Source organism: Haematobia irritans, chromosome 1, assembly GCF_050003625.1.
Source record: "Haematobia irritans isolate KBUSLIRL chromosome 1, ASM5000362v1, whole genome shotgun sequence".
Taxonomy (NCBI): domain Eukaryota; kingdom Metazoa; phylum Arthropoda; class Insecta; order Diptera; family Muscidae; genus Haematobia; species Haematobia irritans.
Window position 1 is genome coordinate 90,231,603 of NC_134397.1, and position 21,636 is coordinate 90,253,238.

Here is a 21,636-nt window from a genome sequence, read left to right on the forward strand (position 1 = left end):
AGACTACATTTAGCCATATTTGAGTAAGATCGTTTGATAATTAAGGGTTTTATGGCCAAATTTAGAAAAATCGGGCGGTACATATATATGGGAGCTATATCTAAATCTGAACCGATTTCGATGATTTTTTGCACATATAGTTAGTGCTATAGAAGATTACATTTAGCCAAATTTGAGTAAGATCAGTTGATAAATAAGGGTTTTATGGCCAAATTTAGAAAAATCGGGCGATACATATATATGGGAGCTATATCTAAATCTGAACCGATTTGGATGAAATTTTGCAGACTTGAAGGGCGATGGAAAAGATTACCTTTTGCCAAATTTGGTGACGTTTGAAAAAAAGCGCAACGTGACCCCATTTGTCGAAATCGGGCGATACATATATATGGGAGCTATATCTAAATTTGATCCGATTTCTTCCAAATTCACTAGCGTTCATCCTTGTGCCCAAAAAACTCCCTGTACCAAATTTCATCAAAATCGGTTAATAATTGCGACCGGAATCCTGTGAACAACAAATACATGGACAGTCGGACGGACGGACGGACACCAAGCGCTAGATCGACTCAGGAGGTGATTCTGAGTCGATCGGTATATATTTTATGGGGTCTTAAATCAATATTTCTGGTAGGCACATTTTTTGGCCGATCAAACTTATTATACCCTGACCACTATGTGGTTTAGGGTATAAATATGAGAGACTAGTCAATCCTGGTCCGCTTTGCTGCGCCTTCCAGATTTTTGTTTGTTTTAACTGGGAGACACTTTGGTAAAAAATATTTCACTTTTAAGGGACATTTTATCTACCATACCCTTCACAGAATATTTTATTTATTTGAACAACCCAGCACAAGATTTAAAAAAGTCTTTATTCGGGGGATGTTCTTCACCGTGGTGCAATGGTTAGCATGCTCGCCTTGCATCGTGGGTACGAACCCAGTTTCAACCAAACACCAAAAATTTTTCGGCAGTGGATTATCCCACCTCAGTAATGCTGGTGACATTCCAAAGTGTTTCAAAGTTTCTCTACGTAGTTTCACTGCAATGGAACGCCGTTCGGACTCGGCTATAAAAAGGAGGTCCCTTGGCATTGAGATTAATATAGAATCGGGCGGCACTCAGGGATAAGAGAGAAGTTCACCACTGTGGTATCACAATGGACTGAACAGTCTAAGTGAGCCTGAAATATTGGTCTGTCACTATACCTAACCTAACCTGATCTTCATGCCTTTATTTGATCTGCCGAAATGAATATGATTATACACCCAGCAAAAAATATTTCAGCAGTAAGATTTTAGTGACGCTTTTGGGGATAAAATTAAGTAAGCAGTGTATCCACACTACATGTGTTTGAGGCTATAAAGTAAACGTGTAATCAAACTGGTTTCTGATCATTCGTTTACGTTATTGCAACCATTACAGAATATATGCATGAAAAGTAGTATTGTTTTTCTTCATACTAACAATCACTTCCGAGCAATTCTACACTGAAAAAATAGCCCCCTTATAAACCGACCCCCAGATTTGACCTCCAGAGCCCCTTGGAAGAGCAAAATTCTTCCCATTCGGTTGAAATTTGGTACTTTGAGTTAATACATGGCCTCTAACAACCATGCAAAAAATGGCCTTCATCGGTCCATGGGCTACATACCCCATATACACCGATCCCCAGATTTGGCGTTCGAGGCTTTTGGAGGAGTAATTTTTATCCGAGAAGATTGAAATTCAAAACACTGTCAATTTTATAACGTAAACGCCCTTAATTTGGAATATACTCTGCCTGAACATACACTTTTCAAAATATATGTCAAATTATTAAAAAAAAAATTCATAGAAAAAACGAATAAACAAAAGCTTTGATTAACGTAGGGATGTGAAAATAACTTATTAACTTATTATTTATTTGAATAAACGGTGGGTATATTTGAATTTAGAGTAAATGGGAATTTCGAGTTTCCATGGCAACCGTCAAACTAAAACATCTCAACTCGGTGAGAAGGGGTGAAATGTTTTGGAAAAACGAATGAAGAAAACGAGTCAGTGGGAAAATAGCATTACGAGTTGAATCCATTTACAATTTTAATGAGACATAGGATGTTAAGACATAAATAACGCTCTCGATTTTAATCATTCACGTCCCTAAGGTAAATTACTCATAAAATTATTTGTGAGTCACGACATTATTCGTGGGTCACGGTATTTTTCGTGAGTCAAGATATTTTCGTGTGTGACTATAAATTTTCTTTTCGTGAGTGTGCGTAAGCAGAATTTTTCCGTCGTGAGTGTCCGTGAGTGAGATATTATATATCCCCCCCCTACCGGTTCAGAATTATATATAGTAGAGGTGTGGACGTGACACGAAATTGTCGTGACTCACGCGTGAGTCACGCTCATGGCAACGGCGTGAGTGTGAGTGAGCGTGATTAACAAACCAAAATGTCGTGCGTGAGCGTGAGTCACGAAAATATTATCTTCGTGAGTGTGCGTGAGTAAAGATTTACGCTCACGAAAATAATCCTGCTCACCAACATAAAACGCTTAAGAGTTAAATTCATTTACAATTTTAGTGACACCTGGGATGTTAAGAGTGTAATAACGCTCTCGATTTTAATAATGCTCATGTTTTCAGACGCGTCGCTAAGGTAAATTACTCAAAAAATTGTTCGTGAGTCACGACATTTTTCGTGAGTCACGGTATTTTTCGTGAGTCACGACATTTTCGTGCGTGAGTACAAATTTTCTTTTCGTGAGTGTGCGTGAGCCCTACCAAACAATATCGTGCGTGAGTGTGCGTGAGTAAGATTTTTCCGTCGTGAGTGTGCGTGAGTATAATATTACTCACGTGCACACCTCTAATATAAAGTCCATATAAATGGAATTTTCTTCGTGTGTATTTACTTTTAAGACGCCAATTGGCTACTTCCTTTTTTACTTGCAGCATACTCCCTCGGTCTCCTTTTTTTTAAACACAATATGTTTATAGGAAATTTCTAAATTAATGTATGTTTGCATCCACATTTGTTATATGTTATATAGCCAGTAGCTATTTGCCACCTTATAGTACGATTTCTACTTTTAATGGTCCTCATAATACAGAAAAAAATATCACTAATTTTCTCTCAATTAATGGTTTAGTGGAAATTAAAACATATTCATTAAAAAATAAATTATTCAATTCATAAAAAAATTCCATCGTTACACTGATTTAATTTTAATTTTTAATTAATATTAATATTTTTTCTACAGCCCAATGTAAATTTCCTTACAAGTAAGGATACTTTTAAGACACAATTCTCTTTTAAATTTAGGTTTTGTGTTCTTACTTCTAGGAAGCAAATTTTAATTTTTCGTTTTTTTCAGCTTTTTTCTTCATATGCTATCAAAATCCTTTAAAAACGAGTTAACGACAACTATATTTTTCAAATTGAGGCTCCACTTCCAGTAGAAATTACGCTATGTTTAACATAAAGTACGATTTTTTGCTTTGTAGTCAAGATGTGAAAAGACAATATCGTACATCTAAAGACAATTTCATTAATTTTAAAGAATTTTTCTGAATTTTTAAAGTCAAGTTGACCTTACCCAAAAAATTTTTCTTTCATGTTATGATACCCATTTTTAAGTCAAATTACTTTTTATTATAAGGACAATACGACTTCATTGAAAAGTTTATCGACTTTTGGACAAAAAAAAAATTATATTAGAGAAATGCGTCTTTTATGCTAAGCAAAATATGCATTCGTATTTTAAGGACATGAAATCTTTGGCCTCACGAAAATATTTTTTTCAGTGGACATTCGCATGCAATGCATGTGTTTGAAGACCCAACATATTTTGTGGTAAAAGCTTTACTAATTCAAGAGAATGAACAACATTTTCTTTAAACTGACACACAATGTCAAAAAAATCAGAATTTAAATTAAATGGCCACACTGAAAAAAATCATGCGCGGTTCCAAAGATTTTGTATTTACACTAATTATTTTAACTAACTTGCACTAAAATTTTGGTATTGATTCCGAGCCAAAGAAGCGGAGAATTAACGTAAAGAGGAATTTACGACACAATTCTCTTTTAAATGTGAGTTTTACTGACATGATGCTAAGGAAACAAACTTTAAGCTTTTTTCATGTGATATCAAAGTCCATTTAAACATTTTGAACGACAACTTAAAGTTTCATTCATACTTGACTTCAAGTAAAAGTTATGCTATGTTTCAAGGAAAAAAGTCTTTAAAATAAAGTGTTGAAAAAAAAACAGCTTTGTAGCCAAGATGAAAAAGTCAAGAAATTTAAAGATGATTTCATTAATTTTGAAGAATTTTTCAGAAGTATTAGTGCCAAGTTGACTTTATTGAAATGAAATTTCTTTAATGTTAGTACATCCAGTTTTAAGTCAAATCACTTAAATACCATATAAGGACAAACCGACGAAATTGAAAAGTCTATAGACTTTTGGACAAGGAAACAACATACTTTATATCAGAGAAATGCATCCTCTATGCTATGCAAAATTCGTATTCAAATTTTAGGGACGTGACCTCACTACAATATTTTTTCAGTGCATGTACACAGAAAAAAATTTCCGTAGTTAAGCTAATGCTAAATTTAACTTATTTTTATTGCTAGAAAAAATTTGTTTGTAGTTAAATTTTATTATTTTTTGCGAAATTTTCCACAGCCCAATGAAATTTTCGTTTTTTAAGTATATCTCGAACATTTTATGAACTAAACGTGAGTATAAAGTTCAATGACCGTACACAAAAGTTTAATATGAACTAAATCAAAAGAACATTTTCGTACGATTCCCAAAAATAGTAAGAATGAACTACTGTATGATGAATGAACAATGATTTTCTTCTTTTCTTTAAGTTAATTTTTTTCGTCTATGAGAGGGTGTAATTTTGTGCACTGCAGTTAAAAAGTACAACAGGGCATTAAATTTTCCTGGTTTTAACAACGCTTTGTGGAAATCTCAAAATTTGGAGTACAATTTAGTTCAATTTTCGCACGAGTTAGTTATCCTTCCTAAAAAACAGTTCAGTTTTGTTGTCGGTGTGCTATCACCAAGTTGGAAAAAAGATCTATTTGTTGACAATGAGTTCGGAGAGCACTTAAAATCCCTTCCTGATTTTAAAGGATTTCTTAAAGTCTACGTTATAGCTCTAGAACAAATCCAAAACTAAAGTCCAAGTTGATTCCATATTAAAGGACATGAAATTTCTAAATCCATAAATAGCATTGGGAATGAAATAGAAAATTTCTCATGAGTGGGTACACAGAAAAATATTTCCGTAGTTAAACTAACGCTAAATTTAACTTATTTTTATTGGAAAAAATTATTTGCTAGCAGTTCAATTTTATTTTTTTTAAGTATGCCTCAAATGTTTTATGAACTAAATGTGAGTATAAAGTTCAATGGCTGTATATATATGTTCAATATGAACTAAATCAAAAGAAGATTTTCGTACGATTCCAAAAAATAATTTTGATTAATTTTTGCTTCTATGAGTTAAAAAGTACAACAGGGCATTAAATTTTCCTGGTTTTAACAACGCTTGGTGGAAATCTCAAAATGTGGAGAGAAATATAGTTCAATTTTCGTGCGAGGTAGTTTATTCTTCCTATAAAACAGTTCACTTTTTTTCGGTGTAACAACACTGAAAAAACAGTGAACTGACCAGCAAGAAAACTTTTGGTTAATTTTAGAAAATTTTGAAAATTTTTAGAAAATTGTAACTAGAAAGTATTACAAACGCTGGGATCACGCTTATATCATAAGTAAATAAATAAATATTTTTCGACAAATTCAAAAAAATTTATTAGACATAAATAATTTTTTTCACTTGTTAAAGAAAATTTTGTAGTTTGAAAGAAGAAATTAACATAGAGTTCAAAATTGCAAGAATGTCTGGATACATTTGTAGTAAAATTTACAAATTTAAAGAAATAAGGAACTATTTTGTGAGAAATACGAATTTAGTAAATCTGTATGTTTCATTTTTGTATAATTTTTCCCCGTTTTTTAGTTCACTTAACTAACGTACCCAAAAAATTATTAGAGTAAAGGAAACTTTCTCAAAACATAATAATTCCATGAACTGAAATAAAGTTAAATTGGCTTTAGTGAAATAGAGAGTTCACTTTTTTTTTGAGTGAATGGAATGAGCAACGTTGAATGTTAAGCAAGTCTAATATATCTAATGGCGATTTCGATTCTAAAATCAAGTGCAACATTTTCGAACATGCATTGGAAGATATAAACCGATCCCTTACAATATTATGAATTAGATCTACCATTTGGGTTGAACGAATATTTTCTACTGTACCCGATGTAAGAACAGACAAAAATCGTCATTTTTTCAAGATTACTTTCCTTTAATAATCCATTTTAAGGAATACAAACTTTGTGGGCTATTGCCCATCAACACGGACGAAACAGACTGTTTATGTTTGGGTGTAAAAATTATATGTTTGGAACTCAGATTTTTAACACAATATTTTTAAGTGCAAGCATATAATGTTCATAAACTAGCATAACATGTTTGGGACATAAAATGTTTGTAAATATAATATGCTTAGATGCAAACATATATTAATTTGGAAATAGCCTATAAACATATATGTGTTTAGAAAGAGAGACATAAAGAGTATGCTCCAAGTAAAATAATGGAAGTAACCAATTGGCGCCTTAAAAATATATCCCCACAAAGAAAATTTCATTAAAATTTTTTACTACCAGTGTATGCTCTAAGGTGAAACATAATATGTTTGAACAATACAAACAATATTTTGTTTGGACCAATCCTGAAAATATATATGCTTGAAGCAAAATGTGTTTGGGGTATATGTTTTTTTTTTTTAGGGTGAAGTTACAATAAAATTTGGAGCAAATAGATATAATTTTGGGACATATATGTTAATATGTTAGAACATATTATGTTTGGGACATAAAATGTTTGTAAATATAATATGCTTAGATGCAAACATATATTAATTTGGAAATAGCCTATAAACATATATGTGTTTAGAAAGAGAGACATAAAGAGTATGCTCCAAGTAAAATAATGGAAGTAACCAATTGGCGCCTTAAAAATATATCCCCACAAAGAAAATTTCATTAAAATTTTTTACTACCAGTGTATGCTCTAAGGTGAAACATAATATGTTTGAACAATACAAACAATATTTTGTTTGGACCAATCCTGAAAATATATATGCTTGAAGCAAAATGTGTTTGGGGTATATGTTTTTTTTTTTAGGGTGAAGTTACAATAAAATTTGGAGCAAATAGATATAATTTTATGCCTTTTTTACTGATTTAGTTTTCACTTTAGCGGCTAACCTTGAACTAAGCACTCACCTTAACGATCTAACTTACTATCAACTGAAGGAATTTGCACTAGTTTCATGTCTTTTCTTAGTCATTATAATAGACAGTATTCTAAAACGGTTTATAACAATCACATTTTTATGTTAATATTTTTAACGAAATTTAATTTCGAAATTTTATTAATTTGTTTGCGGTAGGAAAAATTGTGGGGAATCATGTTTTTGGTGTAGGGTAAAAAGGCAATTTTTGATGTTTCGTGGGGATGTTCAAAAATCCTTCTGGCATCACTGCATAGAACAGTTTAAACTTTTTCTGTGAAACGAAAATCAATCACAAACATTATTTGAATAAATGCAATTGGATCATTATTATTTTATTGGAGGCGGTTATTTATTAGGTCAATTGCTTTCGTGTTTGACGTCAAAATGTTTGTTGTTAACTTGGTTTCTAACCCGTGCAATATTGTTATCAAATTTGAAAAAGGCACAGAATAATATCGTTGCCATTTTGGCCTATTTTTAGGTTTAGAAAACCCAATTTTTCTAACTCACACCAGAAATATTCATACGAGCATCAGTGGTTTTAATAAGCGATGGCCGAATTTGTTTCCCCTTTAAGAGTCCGTTTTCCACATTCAAGAGTTAACCATATTTTACAAACCATTGAATGCCTTGTAAGTTTCTTCCTAGTCGTTTTTAAAACATCTACTGTCTCTGAATAGCCATACAATCTCTGAATAGCCATCAAAGCCAAGTACCAAGAAATTTTGTCAATTGTTATTGCGTTATTTGTTTGACACTATCGCAAAGAGGAAAAAACCTCTCCTGGAGGTATAATTTAACGACCATGTACATCATCATCCTTCTGGTACTAATGCTGCTGCTTTTGGGAAAAAATGTCTGCAGGTTTTCTTTTTTTCACCTTACTTGGTTAAACGCAGAGTCACATTTGATGTGTTATCCTCTGGATAAACTTAGATGAGTTAATATATAGAATATTTATTTTATGACATTTACGCATCATCCCCATTTGTGTAGGTTGACTCCTTCATTTCTCACTCCTTTCTTCGAATGATACAGACAGGGGTTTGGGAAGATAAACACGCAGGCACTATCGAAAATTCCTATTCGAAATGTGTCCTTTAGGGGGTATACACGCGTGTGTAGCTACAGTTCCCATATGAATGTTTCGCCATATGGTGCACAAAAATTGTGTCGCACATTTTCTTGGTAGTTTTCTTAAAAATCACGTATTTTGGCTATAACTTTATTATGAAATATGTTACAACGTGAGAATATCGTTTTCGTGTTTTATCAGACACATATACACATAAACATAAAGAAACACACACACACACACTTGCACATATAACAAAGTAGCGTTATGCTTCTATTGGTAGACAGATAGACAAGTATTCCCAAAGAAAGGCATACCGATGGACGGACATTTTCTAACAAAATCTGACGGGGTGCGGTGTCATAAGCATCGAATCGAAGAAGCCAAAGTTAAGCGTTAACTTTCTCTGTGTAAGCCAAAGAAAAATCGCATTTATCATTGAACTTTATGCGATGGAAGGAAGTTCAATCTGCTAGGTGGAGGGGATGCGGGCGGGTGGAGCTGGTAGGTGATGTTTAATTTATATATATAAATTCTTTTTTTTTTTTTTTTGTATATCAGCTATGTTCTTCGCTGGCGGATGCATTGGCAATATTGGTTTAGATCCTGTCGCTTGTATTTAATGTGGAAATTAATAATGAACAATTTATTTATGGTGGAATTTAAAATTCCACGTAGAATATAAGAAATGTACTTCAATTAACAATATTTTATTCAGGATCTAAATGGTCTTGTCTTTTCTTGACTGCTCTGTGTGACATTGTCATAAATTTTAATAATTTAGAGCGCATAGGAAAAGGTGCGATACCCGGAATTGGATGATAAATATTATGAATTTATTCCATTGTATCTCCATTGACTGGACAAGCCACGGTAACTGAAGGTGGCTATGAATAAAATGAATAATTCCAAATCAAAGATCTTAGCTTATTTTCTGAGAATTTATTGCCTTTGATTTTATCATATCGCAGAAAGGCATAATAAATATGGTGGACAGGTTAAACCGATGCGAAATTCATATAACATACAGGGTTGGCCTGTCGCAAACTGTGACTTTTGCGACATACATTTACGACGGTATAATACGTATGTCGCAAAACCTAATGTAGAAAACCTAATTTTGGCCAAAGAAATATTCAACATTTTTATACCCTGCTCCACACTGTGGAACAGGGTATTATAAGTTAGTGCATATGTTTGCAACACCCAGAAGGAGACGAGATGGTGTCTTTGGCAAAAATGCTAAGGGTGGGCTCCTGAGTCGATATAGCGATGTCCGTCTGTCCGTCTGTCCGTGAACACATTTTTGTAATCAAAGTCTAGGTCGCAGTTTTAGTCCAATCGACTTCAAATTTGGCACAAGTATGTGTTTTGGCTCAGAATAGATCCCTATTGATTTTGGAAGAAATCGGTTCAGATTTAGATATAGCTCCCATATATATTTTTCACCCGATATGGACTTATATGGCCCCAGAAGCCAGAGTTTTAACCTAATTTACTTAAAATTTTGCACAAGAAGAACAATTAGGACTATTGTCAAGTGTGACAAGTTTTATTGAAATCGGTTCAGATTTAGATATAGCTCCCATATATATCTTTCGCCCGATATGGACTAATACGGTCCCAGAAGCCAGAGTTGAAATTTTGCACAGGGAGTAGAATTAGCATTGTAGCTATGCGTGCCAAATTTGGTTGAAATCGGTTCAGATTTAGATATAGCTCCAATATATAGCTTTCGGCCGATTTACACTCATATGACCACAGAGGCCAATGTTTTGGTCCGATTTAGATGAAATTTTGCACAGGGAGAAGAATTAGCATTGTTGCTGTGCGTGCCAAATTTGGTTGAAATCGGTTCAGATTTAGATATAGCTCCCATATATGTTTTTCTGATTTCGACAAAAATGGTCAAAATACCAACATTTTCCTTGTAAAATCGCCACTGCTTAGTCAAAAAGTTGTAAAAATGACTCTAATTTTCCTAAACTTCTAATACATATATATCGAGCGATAAATCATAAATAAACTTTTTCGAAGTTTCCTTAAAATTGCTTCATATTTAAACGTTTCCCAACATTGTGTTCCACCCTAGTACATTAGCCGACTTAAATTTTGAGTCTATAGATTTTGTAGAAGTCTATCAAATTCTGTCCAGATCGAGTGATATTTAAATGTGTGTATTTGGGACAAACCTTTATATATAGCCCCCAACACATTTAACGGATGTGATATGGTATCGAAAACTTAGATCTACAAAGTGGTGCAGGGTATAATATAGTCGGCCCCGCCCGACTTTAGACTTTCCTAACTTGTTAAATTTAATTTAGTATGGTTCCCTGATAAAAGGGATGCAAAAACTATGCTGTTACATTGTATTTATTGAAAAATTCAACTAGTTTTACATCTCACGTTCGCAACTTCAAATTTTCGGGTTTTGCGTGGTCCATAATGTTCAACTAGCTTTTGCTGAATCAGCGAATGAATGGCTAGAGTTTTGAAATTTTTAATTAGTATGGATAGAACTCCTCCTAGGGGAGTACCTCTGTTCTAGAGTTGCCAGATTTATTAGAATGGGCTAGAATTTCCAGATTTTCTATGTCATGTCCAGTTACAATCTAACATATTCAATAATATTTCCAGCTAAATATACGTTTGAAATAATATTTCAATAGAAAAGGCTATGCGTTAGGTACTTATCTTTTTCATTCTCAATAAGGTGATTTTTAAGAGTAAATTACTTTTAACCAGCACTCAATTACATCCAGAGAGAGAAAGTGTAGTAACTTAAAATTTTCACTTTTCATTAAAAAACGATACACACTGTAAAATTCTCCCATTTTTTTACTATTCTTTCATTAAAAAAAACGCAATTATGTCTCTTTTCTTGTCTTCAGAGTTAATACTTTTTTACTACAGTTAGAGTTACAACCCTTTTGCTTAATAGGTGCGATATTTATTATCTATAAGAACTACATTAAACCTATTTTGCCTTTTTCTGTAAAATTAGTTTGTAAGAAAAGATTGAATTAAAAATGTGTTCTCATTTTTTTTAATTTAATTAAATTTACTTTATTTTATTTATGTTTATGAAAGACTGAATTATAAATGTTTTGTTGTGTTTTTATTATTTATTTAAATATTTTAACAAATAGTTTTATTCCTCATATTTGGGGATTTACGAAATCCAGATTTTTTGTAAATCCAGCCAACTTTCCCGACAATAGGCCATTTGAATTTGGCAACCCTACTCTGTTCACATACCTTCGTATCTTTGGTTGTCCTAGAGTGGCTGAAATACGTCTCTTCATTAGAAGTTCGTCTAACAGCCTAAGTATGTTTGAATCAACATTCAGAGTTGCCAGTCCATTTAATATCGAGCTCGGATGGACGTTATTGAATGTCCCTTCGATGTCTAGAAACGCCACGATTGTGTATTCATTGACAGATAGTGAGCTTTCAATAAAGCTGACTAGTTTATGCAATGCGGTCTCAGTAGACCTGTCCTTCGAGTATGCATGCTATCGTTTCGAAAGCAAACTTGAGTGCTTAATTCACAGATCTTGTTCTTATATGTGTATGGTTCTTGAATAAGAACTATATCTATGTCTCCTTTCATCAGGAGAACTTTTAAGGCAGCACAAGTGGCCTTACAATGGTGAAGATTTATCTGGAGGAACCGTAGTACCATCCAAATTTTCAACCACCGTCACATCAGCCGCTTCGTCATCAAGGGCTTCCTCTTCACAGATCTCGGTGACTATCGCAACAATCCGCGGTTCAGCTTTGATGAGATTAATGTCTGAAGTTTTTATGTCTCTTTCGACTTCGCAAGGAAATTTTTTCACTTCTGACTCTACCGGGGCTTGTCCGTTTCGGAATCCTTCGGAATGAAAGCCATAACTTATACATCCTTGGGTCTGGGCTAGATGTGGCAGCGACTCAATGTTCAACATAAACACTGCATGTCGTCTTGGTCCATCCACCTCATCCAAACGACCAACCTTCCAATCGGAGGTTGGAAGATCTGGGTTACATTCCTTTAGTCTGTTTAGTATTGATTCAGGATCAGGAGGGTTTTGCAGCTTTCCATGCATGTGCTCTATATTTAGCCGTGCTCTAGGGAAGGAGCCGACTAACTACAAAGCGGCTCCTTCCCAATCTTCACCAATTATCATCAAAGCAGCTTTAAAGCAATCCATAGACCTCTGGTCCGCAAATACTATTAACTTATATCGGCCTTGATACCATCCAGCATCTTGCCGTCGAGGACTTGGTCCGGGAAACTTTTTTCTCACCTCTGAGTAGACACGAGACATCGCGTTCTCAATTTCCCCCCATTTTTGCTTTGGAACCATGCCGTCCAATGCTCCTGTATTAATGATAGCCATCACAAGGCTCTCTGTTGCAACTGAGGCAAACGATCTTTGATCCCGTTTAGAGGATAGCAGTTCATCCGGTTATCGTTCCCTTTTTGCAGCTTCAAGAATTCCTTGAGTCCATTTTAAGGAATCGCTTTGCTTAGCCGACGACGTACTTGGGTCGACTGATCCTAATTTCTTTAGGATAAACAAAGCATTTCTTCGTTCCTTGAATCTCTTTCGTGAGGGATTACCTCCTTTTGATGTCGTTACCTTAGAAAAGGTTCGAATTGCCAAAGTGTCGCCAACTGTCGACCCGTCTAAAGGTCGACTAATTGGGCCTGACTCTTGGTCACTGCCCAAATTTATAACTTCAGTAGATACCCGTCCACTGGACCCTGAAGTTAGCAACCCAGTGGATGACTTTGAATTTCGCTGCATGGTGGCTTAATTTTCCACCACACGTGAAATTCGTAATAAGTACTTATTACGATGAAATAATCCGCTATTAAAAAACAAATCCGTTCAGTTTGACGGTTGAATAAAATAAACATAAACAAGTTTGATACATCCACAATCTCTAGAATAATGTAGACTTTACAATCTGCGTTCTTTACCAAAACAAAATATATATATAGAAAAGTTTACAATCTCTAGACCAACGTAGACTTTACAATCTGCGTTCTTTACCATCAAGATTTATTTGAAACAAGCTGAACCCGGACCGCTTCGCTACGCCTTCCTGATTTTTGTAACTGAGTGAATCTTTTGTTAAAAATATCGTATTTTTGAGGAATATTCTGATCGTCACTTATTTTTAAGAGAGATTTGACTCATGGACGGTTTCCATATATTGTATATTTAAATTTCTCCGACCGACATTTGATAAAAGTTCGAATAATATTGTTCCGACAATGCGCTACCCAATTTTTAAAGCTGGAACAACTTCAATGGAAATTTCATTTTTCTTGGCTCTAATAGTAAAAGATATGCAATTGTACACAGAAAAAAAGTGTCTTGTAAATTTAAGGACCATTTTGACTTCCACATAGTTCAACAAATTTACTGTAATATAGTTCATTTTTCGTAACCACAACGAAAATTAACTTAGCTAAAGGAAAACTTATAAAAATTCAGTAAATGTTTTTTAGTTCACTAACTACGAAATGGGAAGGATTTTTCCTTAAAAAAAAATCCAACACAGTAGTTAATGCATCGTTGATTCTATTATAAAAATACATGGGCAATATAAAAATCTTACTACGAAATGTGGACAATTTACTAAGAAAAAATTTTGTATGGAAAAATTTTTTTGTAGTAAAAATTAACTTAACGACATTACCGATTCGGACAATGACTACCTACAGATTATTTCCCTTTTTATTATATGTTGGAGTGTTTTTACTCACATTGAAAATTTTAGTTAAAACAGAATAAAAATTAGTTAATATAATCCTTGACAGGTATATATAATTTTTATAGATTCCTCCTAGATTTGGTATATATTTTACCTTAACTTATAGATATAATTCCAACTAATCAATAAACGTGCTACTGGAAAATGTGAGTGCATCATGTGAGGGAGTTTTTAGAGACATTTTGTGTATATCTCGTATGATTGTTTGTGTTTGTTATTGCGTCATTTATGCTGTTGTTGGTTGTTTTGATTCTAGAGACAATGGAATGTTCCTTGTGTGTTGTTGGTATCTTTTGTGGTGAGAGTTGTTTTTTTGCAATAGCGAGATCAGAAAGGGATCGTGTGTGTGTGTGGAGTTGTTTTTCATTACGGCAGGTATGTATCCCTTATGACTATTTGTGTCTTTGAGTTTTATTGTTGCATTCAGTTATGTTGATGCATTTATGAAGTGCACACGTGGATTTAATTTTGCAAAATTGTACGTGCGGTATTGGTGTTTATTAATGAAAACACATTTATTTCGAAACATTTTAGGAACTGAGAAGTGAATGATGTGATGTTAGAGGAATCAAAAACGCTTTTTATTGATAAATAACAGATTAAGGAACTGTATATTTCTGTTAATATGTTAGTTTAAAATTAGTGCGGATTTTTAATTGATTTACATAAAAATATACAACATGAGTGGTAATAGGATGATTTATATTTATTCTACATCTGGATCACAGGTTGAGAAGCAACCATTTTTTTGAATCTATATTTTTTAAGTTACAGCAATTCCTACAGATGAGTACTAAGTTCGAGTTTAGCCGCTAAAATTAAAAATAAATCACTAAGCAAAGTATAAAATTATACGTCTTCGATACAAATTTAAATATAACTTGATGGAGAATAGCCCAAATCAAGTTTTTTATAAAGATTATTTTTTATAATGGATTATTAAAGAAAACTTATCATGGAAATTGCAATTTTAGCCGCTAAACTCGAACTTAATATCCACCTTAAATACTAAATGCTATACTGACAAGTGGAAATTATGTCTAATTTTATAGTTTTTTTTTTTTGTTATTTCAAATATATTCTGAGAATAATTTCAATAACGTCCCATTTGTCCATGGATATGATTCCAATAATGTACATACTGGATGGATTTTTCAATGAGGTAAGTTTTTCTATAAACGGTATTTTGTCCGTTTTTAATAAAACCAAATTTTCAATTTATTAAAAATTATGTTTTTCACTTGCAGGTAGACAGGTCTCGTAATGGTAATTTTTTGAATATTCTTACTGTTTAATACTAATTAAGCTGATATCCCTATTGGCTCTAGGAAATACTCTTGAAAACCGTAAGTTAAAAATCAATATGAACGATAGAATTAATTAATTAATAATATTTTTCTTATATTTTGTATAACTTTGCAATTTCAGATGCTTATAAGCCAAATCCGCCCAACAAAAGTTTGCCAAAATCGATGAAATTGGACAATTCAATTGAATATAGCAACTTATGCCACATATATCTTTCATATGGATAGAAAACATGGAAATTTAAATTAATTAGTTGAGTCCTAATAACATAGAATATTACTCTTTTGAAGAAGCAATTACTAACTACCGACAAGTAAATGCGTCCAACGTACTAATAAAAATATTTCCTTTATTGTATATCATAAGCCATAGTTTTGTGTAATATAATAATAATTCTTTGAAATAAAATACTGGTGGTTATAGAAAATTGACTTGTTTTGTACGAAAAATTTCTTAGTTGTATACAGGCTTGTTGTACCTTTGATTCCTCAATTTCTCTACTTTTTTGAAAATTATACTGACAAACAGTTTATTTCAAACCAATTTCTTAATACATTCCAAAAAAATTGTTCATTTTTCCGGATAGCAGGAATATTTTGAATGAGTTTAACTATATTCTTCCCACAGCATAGTAATAATGAACTAAAATACGATGTAATACATGAACTAATTTATAAGAAAATCATGAACTTATCTAGATGAAAAAAATCTTTGGCGCCAAATCATGGTCATTCTTACTATGGGTTAGTTCATTTTTCATAAAAAATAGTAAACTTTTTTTTCGGTGTAATGATATGCAAAATTAATAACATGAAGCGTTTGCGAAATTATCAACCCAAAAAATAAACCGTAGAACTCTTTTAAAATGTAGGGCCTGTGGAAGCCCCCTTACTGCCACAACAAGTACCAAGTTAAAGTACACATTTTTCTTCCTCCTGTGTGGAATCCATGGGGGACTATCCTATTTCAACTGCATAAAAACACTCCATGTTTCCTGCCTAATATATCGATGACCTCATTCCAGAGTACGCTAAGTCGACTTAGCAAGTTTTGATGGAGTTCGTTGTTTTTTATTCGGATTGATGTAAATTACATCCTGTCTAAAGTTCGAATTTATTGGACACTTCTATCAAAAGTTATGGTTAATATTGTACTTAGCCTGTGACTAACTAAACTATAGTGGTCTAAGTCATTTTTAGCCATGTCCTATTGTCACTATTTTGCGTTCGAACATACTAAAAAAATCGATAATAAATATGATCGAAGACCGAAAGAAGGGAATTTCTATCTTATACGGTTTTTGGGAAATTAAAAAAAAAGTCGTTTCCTGTAAAATTCACTTTTTCTAATTCACATTCCTAATTTTTCCATTGTAAAAAAATTGCGGATGCGTCTTTTTTGAACACCTGTTTCTATATGAAGGAGTTGCCAGATCGAAACACAATTTAACATGTGTTCATAACAGAGATGGAAGATTCCAAAACACTTAATTTTTTTTCTGTTTATAAGAAGTTTCCGAACTGCCATCGTATGACCCCCGATAACGTGGAATGGCCGCTCTCCGCTCATGTTTATCCATAGGTTCAAAAAAATGCCGAAAATATCCTAAAGACAGTACTGAATCCCTGGACAGAAAATCATGTGATGGTTTTATCCACCGATTGAAGGCCATAATTCGTACCAAAGAAATTGGTACAAAGCTAAACTTATTGTAGAATTTGATGTTAATTTCGATTTTTTAACAGGGGAGGCGTTGAGTAAGTCGACATTTCCAGACAAAGCGTATAAAACAATGAAAAATATCGGAAATTTCTAAAGTGATATATTTAAAAAATAAATCAATATTAGGCCGAGCCGAACTTTTGATTGCAATAAATTTGATCTGCTTGAAAACGTACCAGCCTCCTAATACACGCAAAAAAATAATTCTTTCCTCCCAAACGAAATTTTAGACAAACAAAGTTCGTTTCTCATTTGCTTTTCACTGTACGGAAGTGTATTTGGAAGAAAAGTATATACTTTTTGTGATAAACGTTTATTCTTTTCCAGGATGTAAAAACAATTTAATAAAGATAAACTCAAAAAAAACATTATTTTCTTGCTAATTGCATTTTCCCTCACATCTTTCTCACATCCACGAGGATTTTTAGTTCTTAACACCTTTTCCTTTAATACCAACAATGTAGAAGAAATTATACGATTTTATAAATTTTTATACCTTTCGCCTGGACGGAGAATCGAACCGCGGACCATGCACTTTGTAAGCCAACACACTAACCACTGAGCTGTGTACCTGTTATGGTCATCAATAGATAATTATCCATGTTAGCTCTGGTCGTGAACCAAGGGCTAATAATATTTAAAGGGGTTTTCCAAAAGGATAAAGGAAAACAACAAAAAGAATTTCACTTGAATTCATACAATAATTTGCTACTTTATTGGTCGAGGTGAAGTTGGTAACTTAACTTAAAGTACAAAAGAACCGCTTCATGCGGAGAGAAAAAATAAAACTTAACGAAAATAAATGAGATCAAAAAGAGCAAATGTACTAAAATTATATAAAAAGTTAATAGGTCGTTTTGACGTTACAATTAAATGAAAATAAGATATTATTTCAACGTGATATTTAAAGAAATTAAATAAACAAAAAAATTATATAAAATGAATGAAAATACTTAATCTAGTTGAACGGTGCGTTCAACAATCCATATAAGTTATATTTATATAGCATAGCTTGCGGCGCCCACGAACCGAATAAACAAAGTTTATTTAACAGAAACAAACATTTAGTTTGGCACCGTGGAGCAGTGGTTGCTACGTCCAACTTGGATGCCAAGGGTCGTGGGTTCCATCCCTGCTTCGACCAAAGTTTTGTTTTTTACATATATTCCAGATATGTTCGGAAGATTCCGAAAAAGTTTTCAACATTACATTGTAGTATATTAAATTTTGAACTGTAAAATGTGTCTTATTAAACACCTAAAGTCAGAAAAGAACAGTGTTTGATATAAACGAAATGGACTGTGTTGTTGTTTCAAAAATAACTTTTTTTATTGAAAAAGTAAAAATTTTGTAACAAACGAATTTTTTTTTTTGGTGATAAAAGTTTAAAATTTTCGAAGCAATTACAAAAACTCTAACAAAAGAAAAACGTTTTCCGTACACGTTTTCCAAAGGTTTTTTTTCTTTGCGTGTAGAAATTCTTCTACTTTCGAGATACTTTTTCATTCGAGTCCATGTTTCTCTCTGGTGCGATAAAGTCGTCAATCACAATCATTTGAGGGTTAAACAGGAAGACATTGCCAATAAAAGCTCTCCATAACTACATAAAAGCGGTTGTACTATATCATATCTAATGTCATAAATATTGAATACATCCATGTGCCTATAAATTGATATCAACGCAGAATCGATAATAAAAAGTTAAATAAACGTTCGATTTTCTCCTGAATTCTGAGCTTTAATGTTGGGAATGTATTTATGGTTATGGTTGTGTTGAATACTGTTAATATATACACACACTCACACGCATCGCGGAATTTGTGTGGATTCTCCAGTGTGCGGGTGTGCGTACGCCTTTGTTTATCTGTATAAAAAAAAAACAAAAACAAAAAAAAACGATAAAAAAGTTATAATGAAATTTAAATGAATTTAGCCATATCTTTTTATGGAAAATGTTTAAGGCTTTAAATCTGCCAAAGTTGTAGTATAAAAGACAAGCCGCCAAAAAACAATTTCCTTTGTGCTGCCATCATGGCAAATACAAAACTTGTATGGTAATATTCGTAATGCCCTTGGAGCCAATATGAATTTTTTTGCAGAACAAAAAAAGTTTTCTTTAGCTTTAATCTTGGGCAAAGCACAACTGGTGCCTGCCGAACTTAACATTTTAAGTATTTATTGGATTAATGTAACTGTGGAAAATAAACAGATAATATTATAGGTATAGGCAGTTTTGTACTCTACACACAGAGTTAAAATTATGTACGCTATGGGGTGCAATTGTACGAGCTAAGGGCTGTCGACTATATGATCTTCTAAACGCTAAAATTAGTTTAGTGTACTACCACACATTGGGTGGGTAGAGCGAGCTTTGTACCAACTCGTAGGAACGTCATATTTACACATCTTCTAAGGTCAATGAAATACAGGTCAGAAGCATCTTAAAACAGTTGCAGTGAAACTTATCAGAAGAGAATAAATCGACGACGACCGGACATATCCCCCAACGAACATATCGCCCAAAATGATTTTTGGGCGTTTTGGCCTTCCTTGGGGCGGTCAAATCGCCCAATTTGAGTTTGGGATTTGAGTTTGGGACTTATATCCTCCCCCATCACGTTCATAAGACTCATAAAAAATGTGGATTTTATGACCATTCGAATGTAACAGGTTGGCTGATAAGTCCCCGATCTAACAAAGAAAAACAATTTTTTTTGTCAAAATTCGTTTTTATTATTCAACATAGTTCCCTTCAAGAGCGATACAACGATTATAACAACCTTCCAATTTTTTGATACCATTTTGGTAGTACTCCTTCGGTTTTGCCTCTAAATAGGCCTCAGTTTCGGCGATCACCTCTTCATTGCAGCCAAAGTTTTTCCTTGCAAGCATCCTTTTGAGGTCTGAGAACAAGAAAAAGTCGCTGGGGCCAGATCTGGAGAATACGGTGGGTGGGGAAGCAATTCGAAGCCCAATTCATGAATTTTTGAAATCGTTCTCAATGACTTGTGGCACGGTGCGTTGTCTTGGTGGAACAACACTTTTTTCTTCTTCATATGGGGCCGTTTTGCCGCGATTTCGACCTTCAAACGCTCCAATAACGCCTTATAATAGTCACTATTGATGGTTTTTCCCTTCTCAAGATAATCGATAAAAATTATTCCATGCGCATCCGAAAAAACAGAGGGCATTACTTTGCCAGCGGACTTTTGAGTCTTTCAACGCTTCGGAGACGGTTCACCGGTCGCTGTCCACTCAGCCGACTGTCGATTGGACTCAGGAGTGTAGTGATGGAGCCATGTTTCATTCCTTGTCACATAGCGACGGAAAAACTCGGGTGTATTACGAGTTAACAGCTGCAAACACCGCTCAGAATCATCAACACGTTGTTGTTTTTGGTCAAATGTGAGCTCGCGCGGCACCCATTTTGCACAGAGCTTCCGCATATCCAAATATTGATGAATGGTATGACCAGCACGTTCCTTTGATATCTTTAAGGCCTCTGCTATATCGATCAACTTCGTTTTACGGTCATTCAAAATCATTTTGTGGAATTTTTGATGTTTTCGTCGGGCGTCCACTGCGTTCACCGTCCTCCGTGCTCATTTCACCACTCTTAAATTTTGCATACCAATCAATTATTGTTGATCTCCCTGGGGACGAGTCCGGAAACTCATTATCAAGCCAAGTTTTTGCTTCCATCGTATTTTTTCCCTTCAGAAAACAGTATTTTATCAAAACACGAAATTCCTTTTTTCCATTTTTTTCACAATAACAAAAGTTGCTTCACAAAAGGCGCTCTATCTCACAAACTAATTGACTTACAGACGTCAAATTTTGACACGAATCATTTGAAGGTTGGTACTATATAAAAATAATATGCATTTAATACTAGCGACGCTATCTATGTGTCACACCGGGGACTTATCAGCCAACCTGTTAATTGAATATAAAGAATATTTTTAAAATAAAAAAATATTTTTTTAATAGTAATCCAGTTAATAACCCAATTTGTGGAATTTTTTATTTAATAGATAGATATGCCTCTTATTGACAAACATCGAATCCTGTTTTTATTTCATATGCTGGAAGAAGAGATAAAACTAGCATATCCTGGCTTCATCGTTTGTTTTAATTGTTTTTGGCTGGATCAGAATTTTCGACCATTTTTCTTCTCAGCATACGACAGAAATAGAAAAGCGGCACTACGAAGACCTATTTCGCTCGTGAAATAGATCAGTTTAAGCTCAAAGGCATTTGAATTAAAATATTCCAACATGAAAATTCGGAAAATACTGAGCAAACCAGACAAATGCTGAATTGAAAATTATGTATAATGACAATATTCTGGAGAGTAGAGCCAATATTATTTTTTACTTTA

At 33.5% G+C, this 21,636-nt stretch overlaps 1 protein-coding gene and 1 long non-coding RNA gene across 2 annotated transcripts in view; one reads left to right on the forward strand and one right to left on the reverse strand.

Annotated features, from left to right (window-relative positions):
- Positions 1–21,636, reverse strand: part of beat-Vc (beaten path Vc) — a 633,967-nt gene that overhangs the window by 497,735 nt on the left and 114,596 nt on the right. The window lies entirely within an intron of this gene.
- Positions 15,317–15,964, forward strand: LOC142240476 (uncharacterized). The gene is made up of 2 exons (XR_012723289.1): positions 15,317–15,387; positions 15,473–15,964. It is a non-coding gene; the product is annotated as an uncharacterized LOC142240476 (long non-coding RNA).